General features: G+C 37.0%; 1 protein-coding gene across 10 annotated transcripts in view; it reads left to right on the forward strand.

The window, feature by feature from the left end:
• Window positions 1-19450, forward strand: part of LOC128869205 (serine/threonine-protein kinase WNK1) — a 309715-nt gene that overhangs the window by 279035 nt on the left and 11230 nt on the right. The gene's annotated exons all lie outside the window — the stretch shown is intronic.

The raw sequence follows: 19450 nt of genomic DNA on the forward strand, positions 1-19450 counted from the left end.
CAAATTCTTGTTTGCGTGTCCCAGTTATCCATTTTAATAAATTTTAAAGATCAATCTGCAAATTAAAACAAAAATGGAACAGATAACTTAAAAAGAAAAAAAGTTATTCAATTTTTTTTTGGTAGCGGCTTTCATCAGCCACCCTGTATTTCCCTGTTATAAGGTCATAACCGGGAGCTTTTTTGCTATATATTTTATTTTTAATAGTGTCCTTTACCTCTTTAAAGGAAGTCAAGGGGATTTTATCGATTTTTTGTCGAATAGGATGAGGTATATTTTCTAACTCATCTCCTTCGTTAGGATGAAAAATGTTTTGAAGGTATTCGGCAAATCTCACAGCTTTTTGTTCGTTATATTTGGCCCAGCTGCCATCATAATTTTTTATTGGTGGGGAATGCAAATTAGGCCTTTTCAAGGTTTTAGTTGCCTTCCAAAGTTAATAGTCCGTACGCTTATCGCTCGTTAAATTTTCTAGAGCATCTCTAATGGAGTAATTTTTAAGTTGTTTTATTTCTTCTTTTAGTTGTGTAGAGAGTTTATTGAGTTTGGCTTTGTCTTGTGGTGCTCTGGTTTGTTGCCATTTTCTTCTCAATCTACGTTTATTTTTTATTAGCATTAAAATCTCCCTCGGATAACTATTTCCTTTAAGTCTTCTTTTTATTTCTGGTGTGTATTGCCAGGCCGCTTGTTGGATAATTTTGATATATTTTTCGATTTCTTCGTTTAATTTCTTTCTCGATTTTATGGAAGCATTCAGATTTATATTTTCCTTTAGAATTAACTTGAAACTTTGCCAGCCGGTTTTATGATTCACGAGTGTTGGTTTGTTTATTTTTGATATTAAGTATTCGCTTAAAGTGAATCGCTTTCTTCTACTTGTAGATGGTTGCAACTGATATTTTTTACTATGAAAAAGTCTATTAAGTCTGGAACTTTGTTTTGATCTGAGGGCCAGTAAGTTGGACTCCCTGATGAAAAAGTTTCGCAATTATACTGGTTTATTGCACATAGTAACTCCTTTCCTTTCGTTGCTGTCAATCTAGATCCCCAATGCGCGTGCTTTGCGTTGAAGTCGCCACCTATAATAAAGCGATCTCCAACATGTTTCAAGAATCGTTTCCACGACAGTGGGCTCTACGTTACCGAAACGGCCCGGATTTATATCCGGCCAAGGACTGTCACTCCAGCAGCATTCCCCGTATGTAAGTATGGGGAATGTTTATGCTGCTACAACAACAACAACAACATGTTTGAAGAATACAAAATAATCTTCTTTTTTAAGTGCATGTTTTGGTGGACTATGTAGACTTGCTAGCGTTATGCTGTACTTCTTTGTATAAATTTTAATTAGTGTTGCCTGAATTTTTTCCGTTTGATATTTTGGTTCTTCACTAGTGGAGCGTCTGGAGCGTTAAAAACCTTAAAACCTAGGATGTCTTAGAGACTAGATGAAATTAAATTATCTTTGCGAAAATGTGTTGTGAATAACATAAATAATAATCTCTACCTATTTAAAAGTTGTGCATTTGATTTTTAAATAGCAAAAATTTATGATTGCAATAACTTATGTGCTATAATGCAAATAACGTTGTAGAATTTATTTTTTTTGTAACAGAAGTGGAAGCAACTGAAAAAATAAATAGATTATGGATAACTAAATGTTAAAGAAAAATATTATGTAAACTATTTGTTTATTTAAATAATTAGCATACAAAAAAAATAAAAAATTGTTTTCTGTTATTATAGCATAAAGGTAAAATCGAAGTAATTATTAAAAACAAAAAAATTATGACTATTTAAAAGAAAAAAATTAATTAACAAAAAAATTTGTCTATTGAAAAATTTACATTTTTTCAAATATCACGTTCAATTTCACTGATGTTAATCATAGGCGCTACATTTAGACAGCTGTCGTCGTTGCACTGTAGGCATGCTACACTGCAGTATAATCCACTTTTTCGGCATCCGCATGCAGCTCCACATCCTTTTTTGCAATTGCAAAATAACATTTTTAATAAATTTTCCGGAGCAGGTAATTGATTCGTAGATATTGGATGATAGGTATTATTGGAATAGTTCCATCCCCAATTTTCGATGATTAAATCATTCCCTAACCACATCTGGATTTGTAGGTAAACCCGTTTAAAGTGTTCAAATGCTGCATCAGATGTGGGAGGCAACGAAGATAAAAGAACACTTGTGTCTTTGGCAGTTGCTTTGATGAAAGAATTGAACCTGAATGTATTCAAATCTGTAATTTTTGCCGAAGCACCATACAGTCCCAAAATACATGTAATACCAGCTTGAAATATATTATTTGCATCTTCATGTACATTTTTAAATACTGCTGCTGAGTCATGTAAATCATTCCGCTTCTCAAAATTGTTGATAAACTTAATTTTTCCTTTATTGTAAAACGCAGAAGTAGTATCACAGCCCGTGAAAGCATGTAAAAATAGAACATGTTCTTTAGATGCTGGTAGAGATTTTTCTAAACTTTTCAATGAAAATATTTGTTGGTTAACTTTGCCTCGGGATGGTTTTAAAAAATATATTTCACGATCAGTAGGCGCCAATGACGTTAACACAACCAAGACGTCAATGTCTTCAGAAATTACAACAATATTTTGAGATTCTAAACTAATTGCTGTATCAACATTTATTTTATCTGCATCGCTTTCCGCTTGGCATGTAAAAATATTGTTATCAGCTAATTTTATTCTTACCATTTCGATTAGGCGAGATTTATGTTTTTTATTCATTAGAAATTTATCTTGAGCGATTTTAAAGTCATATTTTCATCAAATTCAATATCTGTACTTATATTTTTTAGTGCGCGACGATTCCTTTCAGCAGATTTAATACCGTCCTTCATATATCCATCAAATACCACGTATGCGTTATTATAATTATTCCTCAAAAAGCTTACGTAATGTTCGCATATCATTTTGAATGTTTCATTTAATTGCCATTTGCAATGATATAACAACATGCCTCCATCAATAACATAATGAACATTTTCTAAGCTTTTCAAATTAATCTGAATTTCTGGGAATAATTCTTAGAAAGTTGATTTTTTTGTTTTTCGCAGTTGGCCATCTTCAAACAGAGCAAGTGGATATGGTGCCAGTTCATAATTCATATAAGTTTTTAGTTCATAATCTGTTTTTTTCAACACACAAATACGTTGAAACAGCAACAATGGATCAACGGGAATAACATTGTCATGAATTTTTATTTTATTATTTTTAACCAATAGATTATTTATTTTATCTTTCCTTAATAACTTCAATTCGCGTACATTTTTCCCTTCGATTTTCTTCATAACTTTTAAACCTTCTTCAAAAGCATTGTAACAATTTATACTTTTATCACCGGTAATTCCAGTGGCAATTGACATAATTGCATCTGTATCAGGAAAAGGACTGTGTTCTTTGAAAAAGTCTACCAATCTTTTTACATCGATACCATCCCTTTCAATTCTAGCATCTGTAGAATCACTGTGTTGATGACTTTTATTGAAAGATAGGTCACAAAAATTTTCTATGCTTTCAATAATATCTTTTCTATAAATAACTCCTCTGATCCATTTATAAACTACACTTTCAGTGGCACCTCGTTTAAAAGGACCCCCTTCGACGCTCATTCCTTTCATTAAAGTCTGATCACTTGCAATACCAGAAAAAAAAATATCTGATCGCCTAGATGTGAAATATCCTGTTGTATATTTTTCGAACTCTGCTGGATCCATTTTACACTGTAATTCCTTCATATCTTGCAGATAAATTTGTGCAGCCTTCGCATAGGGAAAATGTCCTGATGCGTCGAATAGTGGAATCATCAGCTCAATACTATGTAGATGTAAATTCCAATCCCCCTTAAGGTCGGCAGCAATGAAGTCTTTCAATATTGTTACCATTCGAAAATACGTAATCCATAGTTTTGATGTTTTATCTTTATTTTCAAGCTCAACTAACTTATCTTCAAAAATTCTACTCAGCATTTGACATCCTTGATTTTCTGTAATTTCATTGTAATTGAACATTTCAAAAATCATTTAAAAAATTCGCATTATTCTCCTTAAGATCTTCAAAAATTAATTGTGATAAAGCCTGCTGCAATAAGGTATGAGCACGTACTGCTCTAGCATAGGCACGTCCTGACGTTATGTGATCAATCGTATTTTCTGCATAAATGGTAGAAAGAACTTCTTTTATCCCACTTCCAGCCATAATATAACCAATAATATATAACGTTGGGAAGATGTTTGTCTTTATCTATTTAAGTAAAATTTAACGTAGAACTGAAAAAAATTATTTCCAACTAAATATTATGCTCCAATATATTAATTTTTCATATTTTTTTGTTTAAACAATGAAAAAATTAATTGCACAATATAATATTGGTTGAAGTTACAATTTAGAGCATACAAAAGAAAATCCTGATGGTTACATGGCAATTCATTCAGTCCCTAAGAGATCCGAGGTCGAAACCCCCGGGCGCTCCACTACACTGTACTTTAACGTTTCTTTGATGATTATGGCACTACCTCCTCTTGCTGAATTTGATGGGTATATTGTGTGATACAATTTGTAACCTTTAAATTTTATAAACGACTGTTTTGTGAAATGTGTTTCTGCTATTAAGCAGACATCTATGTTGTTTTCGTCTAAAACAATTTGTAACTCATGTTCATGTTTAGAAAGACCGTTTGCGTTCCATAGCATTACTTTGAAGGTATTCAATATGTTTACTTCTTCTTTTGGATACTCCTTCCGTTATTATATTCTTGTTGTTTTAATCGTTCATCAATATTTGTAATAGCTTCTTCCATATTTAATAGCTTTGACAAAATATTTGGTAAGATTTGACTAGTATCAAAGTTTTCGGTTGGCTGCGGTGCATTATCAGATCGAACTATAGTAGCATATGTCTGTTGTGCTTTTGTTTCTAAATTTTTATTTTCAGGTTCTTTTTCATTCGATTTGGTATTTAAAATATTGCGAGACTTATTTCTGAGCTTTTGCAGTTCCTTGGCAACTGCACATCCCCTATAATTTGCGGGGTGCGCTTCTCCACAGTTGCTACATTTTGGTTTTTCAGTTGACAGTTTTGTACAATAAACTGTAAGGTGCTTTTCTCCACATTTTACGCATTTTGGTGGTTTTCCACAATAATTTTTAGTATGTCCATACGATTGGCAGTTTTTACATTGTGGTATTAATGTCGAACTTTTAACTGGTTCTACATTAACTACAGTATTATTCTATTCTATTTATCTATTCTATTTATCTTGAATATATCTTCTATTTTATCGGCCGGTTCAAAGCTGACAAGAAACATATCTAGTGGCTTTTTGGTTTTCCACCTAGTTTGATAATGGCACTTTTTGGCTTAAAACCTTGCGCTTCTAAATCTTTTATATTAGTAAACTGCTTAGTTGATTTGAGTGGTGCAATTTTTTTATTATTGTACAACTTTAATATCTCTGGATTGCTTATTTTCATATGTGTACCAGGATATATTTTTATCGGATAATATTTTGGTTACTACTCTGTAGTCATTTACATCAAACATGTTTATTTTGTGCACATCATTATTTAGTAATTTAATATTAAATTCATTTTCCGAGTTATCTTTTATATAAGAATATAGTTTTTGGTAATCATTTACATTTGTTACCATTATAGGGGGCGGACGCTTAGCAATTGATTTTTGCATCACCAATGCTGTTGTTGGTTTTGCTGTAGGAGTTGTTTGGTCAGCGTCTTCCAACGATTCATCAGCTTTTCTCTTTTTAGCTGGCCTTCTTGTTTTTTTTAGAATCCAGTCGGTTTCTCGGTTAAGTTCTTCCTCATCAGTTTCATAATTAGCGACAATTTTATCTTTCAATGTCCCTGTACTTAGTGAACCTTTTAAATTTAGATTTTCATCTTTTAGCTTAGCTCAGCTTTAACTTGAAGCATTTCTTGCTTAAGTTGCATACATATTGCTTCAAGTTCAGAGATCTTGTTTTGTAAGAAAATTTTAGATTCGCAATTTTAGTAATTTTTTTTTGTTTTGAGCCACGCTTGGGTTAATGTCGGCATCAGTTTGCTTTGCAGCGCCACCTAGTGGCGATGGCAGCACTGCTCTATGTTTGTTAGACGGGATCAGCTGCTGTATGCAGACAGCTGTCCCGATGTGAATTGAGTGTTTTTAATTCCGGAAAATTTTATTCTTTTCCAAATTTATTTTGTTAATGTGTATTTACCTGCGTTGTTTCCAACGAATTTGGCTTTGAGGTGGAAATGTAGGCGAATCCTTTTACCCACGTAAGTAAAATCGTATTTGTAATAGTGTTTTTTTTAATTATTTTCAATATATTTTACAGGAGTATTTTCCTTAAACCTCTTCACACCACAACGTTTCACAACTTCAGATTTATTTGTATTCTGGATTTTTTTGGCAGTTGCATTTTTTTCAACTGTACCAGTTTCAGCATTCCATAGTTTTGCATTTTTACGGAGTCTTTCGAAGATTTTACAAACTCAAACTTCATCATCTCCTCACTTTCATTTCCATCTGACTGAAATCCACTCTTTTCAACCGAAGCATGTGGCTTGATCGGATCAAGGATATGTTTCACTCATTTTTTCTTAAAGATCTCGCTTTGACCTTTATTTTTAGTCTTTCGCAGATTTGTATCCACTTTTTCGCTAGCAGGTTTTTGGAGATTGCTAGCGCAAAATTCCTCAAAATCCTCTGCTGAGCACGAGGCCGAAGGCGTTGAGGATGCCATCGCATCACCTTTTTTGCGGCTTACCGCAGGCACTTTTGCGGTAAGAAAACTCTAAACGTTCACCTTTCAGGTAGAAATTCCAGGAATTAATAGAAAAAAACACGTGGTTTTCACAGACAGAACTATTACAGCGCTATACACCGAATTCTGCGAAAAAAAATGTCACTATCTATTGTATCTTTTAATTTCATGACGCCTTTTCTTTTTTGCTAAATGAACCAGAGCACTGAAAAAAACACACCGATCACAGCTGTGTCACGAATGCGACTGCTTTTTTCTTTCTTAAACTTATTTCAATATTTTGCAATTGTGCTAATAAGAATTGCTGCTATTGCTATTCTTATTTGTTTATTTCTTTCCAACACTTCTTGCAATATTTTTCGTCTCGAATTTCTTTCCTTATGTTTCCCAATTGATTGGAATTGTGGTTGGCGTTTTATGTGACCTAACCCTTCCCTTCTTTGAACTCTCTGAGTTTTCAGAGCTATATTTAATGGAAATATTTTATTCTTTTTTATATGGTAAGTGAATAAAAGTACATGCTAAAGTTTTTATTGTTGTCAGAATTGCAATAAATGTTAGTAAGTTATAAGTTGTGTTGATTTTTTGTGGTATTCTAGTTCTTCTATTTTCTCGATATTTTTTATTTGTTTTAAAATTTTGAAATTTATGTTGTTTACTTTGAAATATTGTTTAAAGTTCCTGGACCGTTTTATTGATAACGTCTCGTTCATATTTGAGCAGAAGGTATATTCTATTAATTTGGTGTCAAAAATAAGGTCCTCTATAGATGTCAAAATAGTGTCTATTTCTTTTCGGTCGATGATGTGTAATATATTGACGTCATCTAATTTTATTTGCGTGAATCCTTCGTTGCCGGTTATTTGTTGTATCGTCAGTGTACTATTAGTTGTATGTAACGCCATTATCAGCATAATTATTATTGCAATGCACTTGCAAATTTTGTTGGTCGTTTAATGTTTATTGGGTGTATATTTGTTAGATTCGGATATAAATCCGGGTCGTTCCAGTAACGTAGAACCGACTGTCGTGGGAACGTTTTTGTGTTTTAGTGCTTTGTAATTTTTTACGTAATCTTCTTCTTGATTTGAAATACTCTTTTGATGTTGTTGTTGTTGTTGTAGCAGTATCTTCGCCCTGTCAGTGTAGTGTAATCACCGGTCGTATTCGTCTAGTCCATCTAACGGTAGGCCCAGGAAACTAGCTGTTTCGACGGGTTGGGTCCAGAGGGAGAGAGGTGTTAGATGAGTGGGTTTGATGGGGCATGTGAAAAGGTGGTTAGGGTTGTGCGGGGTGCCTTCACATGCCGGACATATGTTTAGTATGTCGGGGTCGATTCTGGACAAGTAGGAGTTTAACCTGCTACAGTATCCAGAACGTAATTGTGCCAAGGTTACGCGGGACTCTCGGGAAAGCTGTAGCTCTTCGTCTGCAATAGGTGGTGGTTGGACTCCGATAACAGCATTCGGGGGCGGGAGCTTAAGAAGGTGGTAAGCGTCTCCCGATGAATGTCGTTTATGGCCTGTCTGTACACTGTCTGATCCTGGAGTGGTCTGTCTGTTTTGTCCAGGATCTCTTCCACGTAGTTGAGGAAGTGCCTCCTGATGTGCCTGGGAGGTGGCTCAGGCTCAAGCAGGTGTCTGCATGGGTGAGGCCTACGGTGACACCCTAGCAGAAACTGCTTGCTGAGCAGTTTGTTATGCTTCTTCACAGGAAGCGTGTGAGCCTCGTATTGGGGACATCAGGAGACATCCTCTCGCGGTCCTAATTGCAATATTTTGGCAGGTCTGGAGCTTATCACTGCGTATCACTGGTTCCAGGCGACCAGACAGGCGCAGCATAATTAAGAACCGGTTGGCCTATTGCTCTGGAAGTCGACAGCAACATTTCTTAGCGGTTGTGTGCGCTGAGAAGCAGAGCAAGCTGTCAAAGGTGACTCCCAATATTCTGGGGTTGTTTACCGTCGGTATTGGGGTATCATCGAGGTGCACCTGAAGTTGCAGCTTGACCTCCTTTGTCCAGGTGGTAAAAAGGGTCGCCGTGGATTTAGTGGGAGAAAGTTTTAGGTTTCTCGCAGTGAAGAAGCGAGAAAGGCGGGCGAGGTAGTCGTTTACTTTTGTGCATAGGCCATCAATGTCATTGCCCGACGCCATTAGACTCCCTCTGGTGGCTGTGGGAGTTTCAAAATGTGGAAATTAAAAAGCAAGGGTGAAAGGACACCACCCTGCGGTACTTCCTGCTTTATTTTTCTCTGTTTTGACCTTTGGTCTCGAAATATCACCGACGAGGGACGACCACTCAGGTAGTTCGCGGTCCACCTCATCAGCCCTGGCTGGAGTGTCGACTGTAAAATGTCATCTAGTAGCGTGGCGTGGCTGACTGTATCGAAAGACTTTTGTAAATCCAACGCTACTAGGACAGTCCTCTCGCAGGGGCGGTTTTGGTTTAGTCCGCGGTTTACCTGGGTGTTTATGACGGTGCGTGCCGTGGTGGTGTTGTGCACTCTTCGTAAACCATGCTGGTGTGAGGCTGGAGTCAGACGTTCTGTAAGGAGTGGGAGTAGAAGGGCTTCAAGCGTCTTCACTACTGGGGAAAGGAGAGTTATCGGACGATAGGACTCCCCTTGGTTGGCGGGTTTCCCTGGCTTCAGTAGTGGGACCACTCTCCCTAATTTCCACTTATCATGAATGATGAGAGTGGCCATAGACAGGTTGAAGACCTTTGTGCGAAATTCTACTCCCAGCTTTTTCAGCATCAGCATGTTTCGTCCGTCAGGGCCAATGGCTTTAGATGGTTTCATATGTTTGATGGCCCCCTGAACCTCGTCGCTGGAGAAAGCAAGCGGTGCCCTGTTGTATGTCAGTTTGTGCAACCGTCTGGTGGCACAACGTTTGGATCTGCCGACCGGAGGATGCAGTATAAATGGCCGGCTAAAGTAGCTCGCGCATCTCTTCTGATCCGACAAAGTACGACCGTTGAAGGTGATATCCACCTTGTCGTTGTGCTTCGTCGGGTTCGACAGGGACCTTCAGGTGGACCAGAGCTTGTTCACACCAGAGGTGAAGTTGCAGGACTTCAGATACTCTACCCATTTGGCGCGCTTATGTCGGGTTACCAGTTGGCGGGTCTCCGAATTGAGATCCTTTATTCGAGGATCCCCGGGATCGGCCTGGCGTAGGCGATCACGCTCATTCGCAAGAACAGCTGCTTCGGCTGGGAAATTGGGACGTATGTCCCGGATCCGTCCAGCGGGTATGAAGCGAGCCGCGGCGGCTGTGATCACCTCTTTTGATTATCATTTTTCGTGAACTTTCGTGGTTCTACTACGTAAATTGGTCTAGCATTAATGGTTGAGTGTATTGATTTGTTATACCGTTCTGTAGTTTTTAAGCTTCTAAGCTGAGTTTTCAGCTTCTAAAACACGTATTTTTTCTCCGATTAAACTGTGAAATCTTTCGATATCCGAATTGCTTGTATGGCTATTTAGCTTAGTAAAATGGACGTCTATTTCTTCCTGTTTGAGAAATTCTTTTATATTGACGCAATTAAATTCATGGTCTAATATTAAAAGTTGTGGCTTTTGACCTTTTATGGACAAGAAGATCCTGATGTTTTCTACTAGGGTTACACTGTTTCTATCCGTTAATGGTAGTGTGATCGCATGTTTCGAAAATCTGTCAATAAATGTCAAGAAGTGGTGTTTGCTATTGGTGAATGTGTCGCCGTCTACGATCTGATTAATGTCGTTTGGCGTTTCTGTAAGATTGGTTTTAGTCTTAATGGGTTTCTGTCGTATTTTGCTTTATTACAAACATTGCAATTATTAACAAATTTTTGGATTGCTGTTTTTAGGTTTTTGAAATATATAATGATTTTTAAGTTGGTATAATTTTCATTTATACCTGCATGCCCTGTTTCATTTTTATGAAACTTAGCTATGTATTTTAGGGTTTCTTCATTCGCCATGTCTTGATATGTGCATTTATAAAATTTCAATTGTGTGTCAAACAGTTCTATTCGTTTTTGTTGGACTAGATGGTATTGATATTCGGTGAGTGTTGCAAAAAACGTCTAAATATATCTGTCATAAAATTACTTTGTATGTCATCGGGGATTATGTAAATTTTTTCGTTTGTTGTTGATTATGTCGATTTCCCTTGTTTTTTCTTTCGTCAGTATTAGTTGTGTATGAAATCTGTTAACTGTTGTATAAAAGATTGGAAAAGGATCATTCTGTTCTTCTTCTTGGGAGTGAATGGTTGCACAGGTACTCATGTTATCAATTTGTTCTCCAGTGTTTATTTCGAACGTATCTGTGTTGATTCTTCTTAAGAAGTCTGGAGCGTTGTTTTCTTTTCCTTTTGCATTCTTTACATTTATATTGTATTCTCCCAACTTTAAAATCCATCGCTGTAGTCTAGGGTTTATGTCTTTTCCGTCCTGTTTACATTGGAGGCACTAATAGTTGGTGATCTGTTACAAGATCAAATGGCTTACCATAAATGTAAGGTCGAAAATGGTTAACAGCCCAAACGATAGCAAATAACTTCCGTTCGGTTGTAGAATATTTCCTCTCGTGATCATTAGATGTTCTACTGGCGTAACTTATCGAATGTTCTTCCTGTATTAAGATGGCGCCAATGCAAAGTCGCTTGCATTTGTAGCAATTTTAAATTTTTTATTAACGTCTACATATCTTAAGGTCAGAAGTTTTTGCTTCTTTCCTCAAATATTTTGTCATACCATGAGCGATGTTGGCATAATCTTTGATTAATTTCCTGTTATACGATTTTTTCCATTTTTGGTTTAATACCGTCCTGCGTCAGGTTAAGGCCCAAAAATTCTGTTGTCTTAGCAAAAAATTTACATTTATCTATTTGTATTTTCAAATCATGCTCCTTTAGTTATTTGAATATTTTCTGTACATTCTCTGTATGCTCCTGGATATTTGTGTCAAAAATTAAAATGTCTTTAAGATATACTACGCATATTTTGTTTATATAGTCCCTGACTACTGAGTTTATGAGTCTTTGGAAGGTTGCCGGTGCATTTTTCAAACCAAACGGCATTCTTACAAACTCATAAAGGCCTAGAGGTGTTGAGAATGCAGTTTTTATTCTAAATTCTTCTTTAATAAGAATTTGATGGAAGCTTTTACCGAGGTCAAGCGTTGTGAAATATTGGGCTCTTCCGAGTTTTTCGAGGATTCCTTCAATGTTTGGCATTGAAAATTTATCATTCCCGGTTATCTCGCTTAGCTTTTTATAATCGATTACTATCCGCGAATTCTATTCCCCAGACTTGTCCATTTTCTTTGTTAAATCCATAATGGTGAATTGAAGGGTGAATTGCTTTCCTTGATTATTCCCTGCTTTAACATTTCGTTTATTTGCGTTGTTGTTGTTGCTGTTGTAACCGCATAAACATTCCCCATATATATGGGGAATGCTGCTGAAGTGACAGTCCTTGGCCGGATATAAATCCGGGTCGTTCCAGTAACGTAGAACCGACTGTGGTGGGAACGACTTGCGTCTTTATTTCTGCTCCGTGTACTTGCGGATATCTATATATTTTCGCGTAAACTGGTTTACAAATTGTTGTAATAATTTCATGCTAAATTTCGTGTGTGTGCGTAAGTTTATCGCCTTTAAAGAATAGGTCGGTATTTTTGTATATAATTTTTTCGAGTTGAAATATTTCGTCTTTATTCATTTCATTATTTTTTTTCATTATCTCATCATTTGGTTGATGATCAACATTTTCACAGATTTGATTTATATCATAAAGGCAAGCCTTAATTAATTCAATTTTTGTGTTTTGAATTTCTACGACTTCATTTGTAAAATTAATTACTGCTCCCATTGATTTAAGGATATTATGTCCTATTATAGCATCAAAAGGTTTGTTTCAAAGTTTCGTAACTTTCCAGCTCATTAAGTTTCTTTCTTTGAATTCCAATGGTAGTTCAGTTATAATTTCTTTTGATATCTCGGTTAGTCCGTTAAGTGTTTTAAAATGTATGGGTGTCTTCAAATTCAGTCTTTTATATTTTGGTAGTTTGTTTTCATCGATCAGTGACGTTGTCGACCCTGTGTCTATTAGACATTTTACTTTTTCATCTACTATCGTCAGTTCGACTACCGGTAAACTGGTTGATAGCTTGGCAATTGAAAATTTTCCTCCGTGTAGATATTGTTATTAGTCTCATCGTTTTCATTCAAGTCCAGTTGTGTTTGAATATGGTCTACGTCCATTGGTTGGGGTGTATCTTCATAGCGATTGGTTTGTCTTGACCGACTATTAAAACTTTGTTTGGATTGTGTAGAATTTTCCCTACGATATTGTTGGTAGTAATTTTGATGTGTTTTTATTAGTTGTACCCTGTCTTTATACTGGTTATAATTTTGGTTATTTCTAGGGTTTGTTCCATCGTTCGTGCTTTGGGAAGAGCCTGAATGTGGGTTTTTATACTGAAGATATGGGTTGTGTTGATCGTGATTGAGATTAAAAGAGTTGTTCCTTTTACCATTTTTCTCATTGTAAAATGTTTTGTTGAAGTGTGTGAGCATGTTAGGTTAGGTTAAATGGCTGCCCTAGCTAAAGGGCTCACTTGGACAAATGTTAGGGAATTTGTTCGTTGTGGTGCCATACATGGGAGAGGAGGAAGGAGATGGGAAGGAATAAGGAGCCTTGGGAAACGATGATGACCATACATTTTTACGACGGCTACTAATGAACTTCACCAAATTTATGATATCTACACCGGCTATATCCGCAGGCGTAGCGAAAAAGTGAGAGCCCAGATTTCTAAGTCTTTGCCAGACGAGAGCAGGGCAGCTGAGAAGAAGGTGTTGAGATGATTCCACCTCGTTCTCCAGACAGTTTCTGCAGAACGGACTTGAGGCAATCCCAAGTCTTACGGCGTGAACACCTAACGGACAATGTCCGGTAAGGATGCCCACCAAATTTGAGAGCTGGGGCTTTGTTAGCCTTAGGAGTTCCCTTGAGCGTCCCCGATCTAACCGTGGGCAGAAGGATCTCGCGACCTTGCACGTTTGCGCACTAGCCCAGCGCTCGCTGAGTTGACTCGAGGCCCATCTTTCCAGGAGCAGACCACAGGTTCTCAGGGGAACCCAATTCTCTCATTTCGCGACGAAACCGTCTCCAAAGTTCCCTGTCTAGCCAGCTCATCAGCCCAGCAGTTTCCCTCTATGCCGCTGTGCCCGGGAACCCAAATGAGCCTGATGATGAAGTATTCGGATGCAATCGAGAGAGAAGCCAGACATTCCCCGACCAATCTCGAACGCACAAACAGCGAGCCCAAAGCCCTAATTGCCGATTGGCTATCGGAGTAGATATTTACTTCCTTAACGGTAATTACCGAAGTAAGCAACCAGTCCACCGCTTCCTTAATTGCGGATACCTCCGCTTGGAAAACACTACAGTGGTCCGGGAGCCTAAATTTAGGTTTGATGGGAGGCTCCTTACAGAATACTCCCCCACTAACCCTTCCGTCCAACTTCGAGCCATCCGTGAACATGTTTGCCATGCCTTGCCGCCGAATGTTGCACCCCACCCACTCATCCCTTGAGGGAATGTGAGTAGAAAAAGGTCCGCTCGGACCTAGCGTGGGTGTACAGTGGTCCAGCACCATAGGAATGAACTCAAAGTTTTTAAGAATGCTACAGTGTCCGTAACTTAAGTCTAGCCTATGGCCCGAACACCTTAATCTGATTGCGGCGCGTGCAGCGGTAGTTTTTCCTACAATGTCCACGGGCCCCACATTCAGCATAGCGTTAAGCGCTAGAGTAGGAGTGGTACGGAGAGCCCCACGATTCCATTGAGGGCAGACCTTTGTACTCTCTCCAGCTTCTTAACTGATACCATCCTTTCTAGCGAGTTCCACCAGACAAGGACTCCGTATAGCAAGATTGGTTTTATAATCGTGTTATAAAGCCAAAAAGTGACTTTAGGCTCCATCTTTTGCCGATAGCGCCCCTGCAACCATACAGGGCGACTGTTGTCTTTCTGATTCTCTCCTCAATGTTTGGCTTCCATGTAAGACCTCTGTCAAGGATGAGTCCCAGGTACTTCACCTTGTCAGAGAGCACCAACGGAGCGCCCGATATTGAGGGGAGAAACACTCTTGGTATTTTGTATTTCCTCGTAAATAAGACGAGCTCCGTCTTCAGAGGATTTATCGATAGGCCGCAATTTGCGGTTCAATTTATAACTAGATTCAAATAACCCTGTTCCATCAGAGTATCTAGAAACTTGCCTCTGACAATAAGTGCCACGTCATCCGCGTAGACAATCACCTTACAGCCCCTCCCCTCCAGCTCCTCCAGCAGACCGTTAAGTACGGCAACCCAGAGTCGTGGCGAGAGAACACACAACTAAGGGTTTTTATGTTCCTACTATGGGGTTTTCCAATAATAGGCGTTACAGGTGAATATATTGCGCTATCGAGAGATGATTAACAATTTTAATGGCCGGAATTGCATGATATTGGTCTGGACAACGTTTGTTTTCAACAAGACGGCGCTACGTACCACGAAACCATTGATCTTTTACGGGAAAAGTTTCCGGACCGTGTTATCTCTCGATGAGGTGATCACGATTTGCCACTGAAATCTTGCGATTTAACACCTTGTGACTTTTTTCTTTGGGGCCACGTGAAAGAGAAGGTCTACGCCAAAAGCCCAGGGTCGATTCAAGACCTCAAAAATGGAATTCGTGAGGCTATCGAGGACATTGGGCAGCGACTCTGCAATTCAGTTATGGAAAATTTCATGAGAATGATATTGTTCTGTATGCGTGGCCGTGGTAGTCATTTGTCTGACGTTATTTTCCACTATTAATGGCATATCTTCCTCTTTATAATGAAATAAACATCCAATCATTTATATTAAAAAACAGCATTTTTTTTAATATCAAAATAACACCTCTGTTTGGAAAACCCTATATGTATAATCCTTGATAATGAAGGATCTATACTAGGGCGGGTCGATTTAAAAATCGCTCCTTGCTCTGATCAAAATAAGAAACTTTGCCGAAGGAACTATACCTCTAAAACGAATTGTGATGTTCTCCAATTTGGGTCGAACTTTTGAGTAGGAGTAGCCAGATACACCGGAACCCCGCCGCTAGAAATTGCATGGGCCATGTCTTATAAGTACTTCGAATCGGTGGGAAATTCAATTTTTTCTGGAGCAGGGGACATATGTTGCAATTAAATTTTCTGGAAGCCGTCCACCACCTGAAAATATATAATAATAAAATAATTAAAAATGGTTGACAATTATAATAAATGAGTGATAGCAATAACTTACCGGAAGAGTTTCACAAGTTTCGATTTGACGGCTCAGTTTTCCGGTTGCCGATCTTGGTCCAGTGCTGGTTGATTTATCCAAAGCTTCAAACAAATGCCGAAACGGAAGTTCGTTGAAGTGTAGAAGGCAAACGAACCAATGCAATGGTCTTTTTAACAGCAATTCGAATCGTCGTATAATTCCACCGTGTGGGCCAGTGTTTGTTGGCTCACCGTCAGTGCATATTCCATTAATGCATCCAGTGATATATTTTTATCGTTGAAAAAACCATTTAATTTGGTTGTTTTGTATTCAGCGGTTTCATGTTCCAGTCTTACGTAACCAATCAATTCAGAATTGGGTTCTTTCAAAATAACAAGATGAGGTTCTTTTACCATCCTAGTATGATACTTCTCATCAATTGTATCTATCGTTAAAGTATTATCTTTTCTGCCATCGAATGAAAACGCTAACAAATTGGTATCATCTAACCGTTTGCGAAGCACTTCTTGTCTGCATTTCTCTTTTTCTCTGCGAACTTATCTTTAATTTTAAAATCTTGCAAAAGAGCGGTTCCCAATGCTGATGCTACTCTATCAGGCACACCAAATCTGTGACATACCAAGGCATAGTTAAAACAATCGTATCTCTCTGTGTATTGTGAACTTGTGCTTCTATCCATATCTTCTTGAACCGGTGGCGGTGCGTATGTTGAATCATCGGGATCTTGGTATATTGGCATTGATGACATAGACGTTGCTCCTTGCTCTTCAGTTTCCATCACAAATGCATCCATTGTTAGTCTTCTCTGATTATGTTGATAGTGCATGAACTCTTTGAGTCGTTCGGGAACCCAGCCGCATACACATGGAGCTGCCTTCAAATCGCATTTACATATTCCAATGTAAAAAATTGTTTCTAGAGATTTTAAATACTCTGTATATTAGGGTGGTCCAAAAATGCATGGGAAAAAATTTATATTAAAATTTTTATGCTGCCGCCCCCCATAATGGTAAAGAATGAAAAATAAAAAGACCCGTATTTTTTTTTTTTTTAATCAGACCATATTTAATGGTGCCGCCGGGGCTTTGAAATATCCCATGTATTTTGCATGGGAAAAAAATACTTTTTCGTAGATTTCATGTAAAAACCTGGAAAATGAATATATTTTAACCGGATACCTCAGTTTCTCTTCATAATTGGTCAGGGAATAACAACCAATCTCACAAAAAAATATCATAAAAGTAATATAAAATATTGTTTTTCGATTTTTTCTTAGATTTTCGTTTTATGGGGGCTTTTTGAGGTTCTATAAAAAATAGTTAATACAAAAAAAATTAATTATTTCATAATTGGTTGTTATTCCCTGACCAATTATGAAGAGAAACTGAGTTATCCGGTTAAAATATATTCATTTTCCAGGTTTTTACATGAAATCTACGAAAAAGTATTTTTTTCCCATGCAAAATACATGGGATATTTCAAAGCCCCGGCGGCACCATTAAATATGGTCTGATTAAAAAAAAAAAAAATACGGGTCTTTTTATTTTTCATTCTTTACTATTTTGGGGGGCGGCAGCATACAAATTTTTTTTGGACCACCCTACTGTATATTGTTGGGTGTTGTTTCTTCTCTTGATTTGCTCTTGATACTTGTCAAACAATTTATTAAATACACGTTTTTTCAGCATTATTTCCATACCAAGTTTTTCCCAAATTCCAATCAACTTATCTTGTACGTGAATAGTGAATGATTTATGGGAAAACTTTTTTTGTTCTGTTTTAGCACGTTCGCTTAAGTAAAAATAATATCTCAAGATATCCAGATGGGTTGGTAAATTAAGATCAGTTAAATCAGTAGACACACCAAAAACAGTAACATCATGCTTGGGTATAAGACTCATTGGGTTTTCGATAGTTATTGATGTAGTTGCTTCATCTTGCGGTGTAGAGAATGGTGGATTCATTGTAAACTTTTTGATTTGGAATGGTCACTTCACTTATTATTTTTTTTGAAATATTTTTTTATTTGAAATTAGCACTTCACACTTTGAGTTCTTCACAACGACTTAATGCATTCAAAAAAACTGTTGCGTTATATATGGTCTACGAGACGAGGTAATAAGAATGAAATGGTAATTTCAATTCTACCTGCTGTGTCTTGTGGTTGCTTAAAAAAAACAACACAAGCAATTTTACGATCTGCAATTGTGTCACAGTGATACCTTCATTGTTTAAAAGGGTTGCGGTGCATTCCAGTGATACCTTAATTGTTGAAATGGTTCGACCCAAATTGGGGGACATCAGAACTCGCTTTAGAGGTATGGTTCTTTCGGCAAAGTTTCTTATTTTGATCCCTAGAATATGATTTTCACAGAGCAATGGGCGATTTTTTTGCCTCCCCACAAATCGACCCGGCCTAATCTATACCATTTAAAAATATACTAAGAATTGCACTTTCGTTTCCTTTTGGTGAGAATTCAGTTGGTTTTTGTATATCAAATTCAAATTTTGTGTTTAAACCATCTAATATATTTTTAGTTGGTTAAAATAATCACTAACATTATTGAAATTTCTTAAATATAGTGCTTTCTCATGTAGTTTATAGTAAGTATCTTTGATTCCGAAATTTTTGATGAGTTCTTCTTTTACTTGGTCCTATGTAAGGTTGTTCTCTAATGTTCGAATGCTTTTGAGGGCTTCTCTTTGAATTTTGTTGATTATATGCATTCTCTAATTCTGGCGGCTTCCTTTATTAGCTCGCTAGATGGTATGCTTAATGCAATTGTAGGTTGTGTGTTTGTTGCTTGTTGCATATCGTCCCCTTTCTGTGTTAACCTCGAATCTACAAAATCATAATTTTCAGTAAATCGATAAAAATGTTTAGAGTTACTTAACTTCTATGAAAAGTTATAACTTATTTGATACGATACTATTCGAACATATAGATACGAGAAAAATCGAAACGCTCTAAAAAAAAATTCTATAATCATTATGAAAATTGTAAATATGTTTTGTTTTACGTAACAGGAGTGCTAAGGAGTGTTTTCACTAAAGATCTCAATTAAAAAAAAAATTAGTTACGGGGTTAACACAGAAAGGGGACGATATTTGATGTGTGATTTATATTTATTACTTGTTCACTTAAATCGTTCTCTTTGAGAATATGGTATGGTCTCGAGTTCTGTTTTTGTTTTTGCATTTTGGGTATGAGGAAAGCAAATTTTCTTAAAATGGTATTTCACTTCGGGTTTTTGTTTTTTTTTTGTTTTTTTTTTTGTTTATGTTATTTAAAATTAGTCTTTAGGATGTATATATATTATATATATTTTTTATT

The sequence above is a fragment of the Anastrepha ludens genome, chromosome X (genome assembly GCF_028408465.1).
Source record: "Anastrepha ludens isolate Willacy chromosome X, idAnaLude1.1, whole genome shotgun sequence".
In the NCBI taxonomy this organism is placed as follows: Eukaryota; Metazoa; Arthropoda; class Insecta; order Diptera; family Tephritidae; genus Anastrepha; species Anastrepha ludens.